We start from the raw sequence: 5,804 nt of genomic DNA, 5'->3' as shown, positions 1-5,804 counted from the left end.
AGCCCTACCAATGCAGTGTGAACTTCCCCTTGTACTGTAGGTTACATGAGGAATCTGCCACAGTAGTTGGGCTTTAGGAATCCTGTTCTAGACAGCAGCTTGGAGAGGTTCCAGGTCCCCGACTGAAAGAGGATTCCATGCAAACTGAGATACCAGTATGCACCCTGGCATGTCCAAAATACGGTGGTAAGTATATGGGATCTGAAAGGACAGCAGCCACAGATGGTATAACGTTGATGGTCTGTCACATTATCACATACTGTACATATATACTGTAGTCTAAAATACCTGACTCAAGTGGAAAACGATCAGCACAATGACATTTACAATGTTGTTGAAGTAAGACTTACGAGTTGTTTTTACCGGTTGAATGGGATATAAAGCTATATGGTCCAGCTGTAGGCTAAAATGTGACGCAACGCATTGTTGGCTTGCAGATCAGTTCTTTTTGGCAAGTGACAACGCTGTACTACGGTATATAAAATCGACATAAGGAAGGGAGGGTAGACATAGGTGTAATATGTATCAGGAATTATTGCAAAGTATGAGGACTGTGCAAACCTGTACACTATGGGAATGCTCAGTTTTAATCCAACTGCGAAGATTGTACAGTTAGAACCAAAGGGTCCCATAAGTATCCCTTTGGTTCCATTTGTTGGCTTTTTTTGAGTTAAATGATCACTAGGGATTTTACTGGGTACAGCAATAGCCTGCAGTGAAGCTACAGTATGTACCTACTGAGTGCACATCAAACACTTCATTACCCATAATGCCATGACCTCTCCTCCACATTCTTGCCTGGAAGGGAAGCACAGAAATGTGCCAGTCTGGAACTCAATTCCTTATGCTAGAGAGCTCAATTGCAGTGTCAAAACGTTTGGTTCCCCTGCATTTACACCCGTTCATAGAATCTCGCCACATTTCTGGAGATGAAGCCCGGGGCACTCGGTGACTTTTCAGACACGTTAGTTCACCTCATCTCCCTCTGGAGACGGCAGGCATGCTGTAATGAAAAGGTTTTTTGTCGATGCCTTTTAAAGTCGGCGACGTGGCCCATACATCATGCCTCGGCTTTCTCTTGGCACTGCGGTGGTGAATTTAGAGACTGCTCAGAAAAGGTCAAAGGTGAAGGAGCCAAGTAAGCGGCAGGACATCGACGTGCTTGCGCCTCCTTCCCTTACAATGCAGCAAGGCCCCTATTACAAGTACTGTTGCCACACAATAAATCATTTTACTATGAAATACTTGGACAGACGAAACAAGACAGGTAGGGTTGTCACGATTATGACATTTTACATAACGATTAATTGTCACTCAAATAATTGCGATTAACGATTTAATTGTGTATCTGTCGTTGACAATTACATTTCTGTTTGGCTTTTGGGCTTTTAAGTTGCACATGGTAGATATAACACATAACCTAAATATATAGTAAGGGGAACCTAAGAAAATCTGCAAAGTAAATCGTTACCAAGAAATGTCTTCACCAATGTGTTTCTAAAGGTGTGTAATAATATGTACTAAAAGGTTGAAACTCCCGGGGGAAACCTCATAAAAAAACTGATTTGTGTTTGTGTCCCATTAATTTACTATATAGCCTACAGGAAAAAAATACAAAAAATAAATCTGCTTTAAGTAGCTTGTGAGGGGTCAGACTAGGGGTTTTTCATGATGCTGAATCCATTGCAAGCATTTGTTTTGCACGAAAAACATTCCGTGGGCTTCAAATGGCCCCTACAAAACGGTGAAAAGTGATGATTCATCACTAAACCATCGTTTTGTGGGTCCCATTTTAGCCCAAGGAATGTTTTTCGTGCAAAACAAATGCTTGCAATGGATTCAGCATCATGAAAAACCCCTAGTTTGACCCCTCACAAGCTACTTAAAGCAGATTTATTTTTTGTATTTTTTTCCTGTATAGTAAATTAATGGGACACAAACACAAATCATTTTTTTTAAAAGGTTTCCCCCGAGAGTTGAATTTCAACCTTTTAGTACATATTATTACACACCTTTAGAAACACATTGGTGAATACATTTCTTGGTAACGATTTACTTCGCAGATTGGTAAAATATCTTATAAAATCCCCTTACTAATACAAAGAAATTACAAACATATTTGACAACGTAATACTTAAAAAAGAACATTGATAGTGGAAATAGCCGATCTACAAGCTCACATCTGCTATTTCCACTATTTTTTTCTTAATTTTTTTAAAATATATGAACATTTTTCAACATGGAAACGATTATGACGATTATGAAAGATAATCGCGATTATGTCAAATAATCGCGATTAGACGATTATGTAATAATTGTGACAGCCCTAAAGACGGGGTCTAATAAGAGTGAGGCTCCCATGTGGATCTCAGACTTTACGTGGCCAGCCTATGACATCAGTCAATGATGCATCTATGACAGGGGTCTTCAATGTTTTCAGGCCAAGGACCCCTTAGTTGAGTGAGAGATGAAGCAGGGAGTCCAGGGACCCCCACTACCTGTTAATAGATGCCATATAGTTTCATCTTTTGACAGCACAATCATCAGTGTATTTTGGATTCATGTCAATTTAGTGTTTTCAGATATTTAACCACTTGAACCGTCAATACTTAATAAACTTGACCTTTCACTCTGTACTTAGTGTGCTCTTTTTTCCCCTCTACACCAAACCTCTTTGCCGAAAATAGACGATCTAAAAGCTCACAACGCCTCACACTGCGAGGCGTTGTGAGTTTGTATTATGCTATTTTTGGCAAATGTTTTCATAATATGGACATTACGGTTCAAGTGGTTAATATAAAAAAGGGGAAAAAAGGTTTCTATCACACAAAGATATAGATAGATAGATAGATAGATAGATAGATAGATAGATAGATAGAAAGATAGAAAGATAGATAGATACCTTTATTATCCCAAGGGGGAAATTCAGTTGTCCAGTTGTAGCACAGCAGTATAGTTATTTACAAAGTTACAGAGAAGTAAGAAAAAAGATAGATAAGAGGAAAAACGGCTCAAAGTTTGCTGTACGCCCAGGGTCCCGTTGGCCAAGCTTCGCAGGACGCGCTGTGATTGGCTAGCGGGACGCTTGATGAAATTAACTCATAAATAGCACCGCTCACTTCACACTAGTTTCTTCTTTAGTCTAACTCAGGGGTGGGCAACTTTGATGATGGAGAGGACCACTACATTTTCACTCTCACTCCAGAGGGCCAACAATGCATACAAGCTCAAAACACGTTTTGAGCTTGTAGATCTGCTATTTTTGCTATTTTTGAATTGGAATCCCGAAAAGTAACTTTTAATACTAGTCATTTAGCTACTAACATAGTAGACTGAAGTAATTACATTCTTTCCATGTTTGGAATTGTAACAGCTGAAATCAATAATATATCAGTACTCCAATATCAAACTGTGGGCTGCATTAAGTGAAGGTGGAGGCCGCATGTGGCCCCCGGGCCACCAGTAGTCTAACTGGTAGCGTGCATAAGAAATCTGGCGCTTATCGGTCAATTGGTTTGCAGGACTATAGCTCCGGACAAAACACACACACACACACACTGACACACACACACGGCTCATCTCCTACAGAGCCACAACGTAAACACCAATAAAAATAAGCTAAAAACATCTGTGCTGTCTGTACCAAGACAACGATTCCTGAGACAATGATTCCTCTCCATCGTGGTAATAATAACACATGCAGAAATACCACATACTGTTACTCCTGAAAAACATTAATTCAACGCTGGCATAACGTGTTACAGTGGAACTGAGTAGGAAGAGAAGGACCTCTGCGTTCCCCTTGAGCCCTAGGCTGAGCCTCCCAGTCTGAAAGATAAGCATATCAGTTTGCAACAGTGAGCGATGATCATCACACTAAATTTAGACTATTGATCAGGTGTGGATGTATAGAGGAGATGTGCCAACTGCATGCAGCAGACTGTATTAGTATGTGTACAGTATATGTGTACAGTATGTGTCTGTATACTGTACAGCCGGATAACCCAGTTCAAACTGACCGTTAAGAACATTCAGTATGTGACACCAGGGCTGGGCAACATACTGACATAAGAGAGTCTTTATACAAGACTAGATATCGTCATTTCATTGTATGGTTGTCTTTTCTTGGTTTTAATCACTTAGAACTGTCATAAATGGTCAAAATTTAAAAGAAATTCCAATTGACAAGCTCATTCACATACGGTTTTTCAGGGAGTGAACAAATCCGTCATTATTAGTGTTAAATTTAGCTGTCAAATATCCGTTTGTCGAGTTCTGGAATAGGCACCCCAGGTTGAAAGCATTTGCTAAATGAACCCTTTTACGGCAAAAATGTATAAATAAATTCATGTGGGGGAAAATAGGGGCGCTTATTAGTCAACTGTTTTGGGATAGTTTGTAATACATTTTATTAAAAGTACATCTGGTCTAAAAATAGCATAGCATGTGCAAAGAATTTACCATTTCAAGATTTGAATGAAGGAAGTAAATTGAAATACTCGTCCAGGAGTCTGTATAGGTCACCATAAATCTTCCCGAACTTAACTTATGACCACTTTGAGGATTAGTCCAGACATCAGCAGGCAGTCTTTATGGACATTCTTTGAGCCACAAAGTGTCAATCTTTGCTCATAGCATGCTTGGCCGGAGCCCGCAAATGCAGTGGGCTGACATTTAAAAAGCATAAATCAAGATATCCACGAAATATCGAAGAAAGAAGCACCTGTTTGCCTTTTTCTTTGCACCGGGTTGCTCCTTCAACAACATGCCGGATGATTGATACGCAACGTGTGACATCACTGTAGCTGAAAGAATAACATGTTGTATTCATTTTAATTAAATTAATTTCTATTTAAGGCGTATTATCCTCACAAATATCGATATTGATGTTTTCGTTGAAAAATATGGTGATACTTGTCTATATCACCCAGCCCCATCCAGTTCAAACTGACCGCTAAGAACATAATATGACACGACCCATAACTTAATGTAATGTTTTGGTTGATTGAAAAGGTGTCAATTAAGTTCAGCTCTAAACACAAAATGCTAAAATCCATGCCATCTGGTGTTGTGTCCACACAGTGTGTGTGTGTGTGTGTGTGTGTGTGTGTGTGTGTGTGTGTGTGTGTGTGTGCGTGTGTGTGTGTGTGTGTGCGTGTGTGTGTGTGTGTGCTGTGTGTACACAGGTGGGTGTGTCTTTCCTATGAATCCTCGCTGCCTATGGAGATGGAGAATGTTGATGTTGACTGTCACACTCTCACACAGTCCTGCAACATTCACACCAGCGCCGGAGGACAGAATGTCTTTTTTTCCAGCTCAAGATCACATATCGTCACTGTTGGAAAGAAACCCTAGCATCTCCAGATTTGAACTTTTTGTGCTATTTTGGTAAATGAATGCTCTACTTCTCTGTATACTCTGTACCTGTAACTCTTAACAGCTGTGCTGTCTATAGGCGACTGAAATTCCCCCATAGGATCAATAAAGGTATCTCTCTATATACAAGAGTGTCAGACAAAAGTTGCAAAAATAACTGATCTCGATGCCTGTAGATCTGCAACTTTTGCTATTTTTCAAACATATTGAGAGTGACAGTGTCTATAAGTGTGTCTGTTGGTGTTATAAACACTGAACCAATGAGCCAATGGAGGTTCAGTTGTCTACAGTTCACAACAGAACAAAGCACTGGCAGGCCTTATGTATAGTTATGAAATACTCCGCAGGGCTAGACTAAATACTTAAACTAACACATTCCTAGCTTCTATCATGCAATGCTGTGTGTATTTCAAGACACTGCAATTTCA

Source organism: Nannobrachium achirus, assembly GCF_963921795.1.
Source record: "Nannobrachium achirus genome assembly, chromosome: 9".
Classification (NCBI taxonomy): Eukaryota; Metazoa; Chordata; class Actinopteri; order Myctophiformes; family Myctophidae; genus Nannobrachium; species Nannobrachium achirus.
This window is presented reverse-complemented; position numbering follows the sequence as displayed.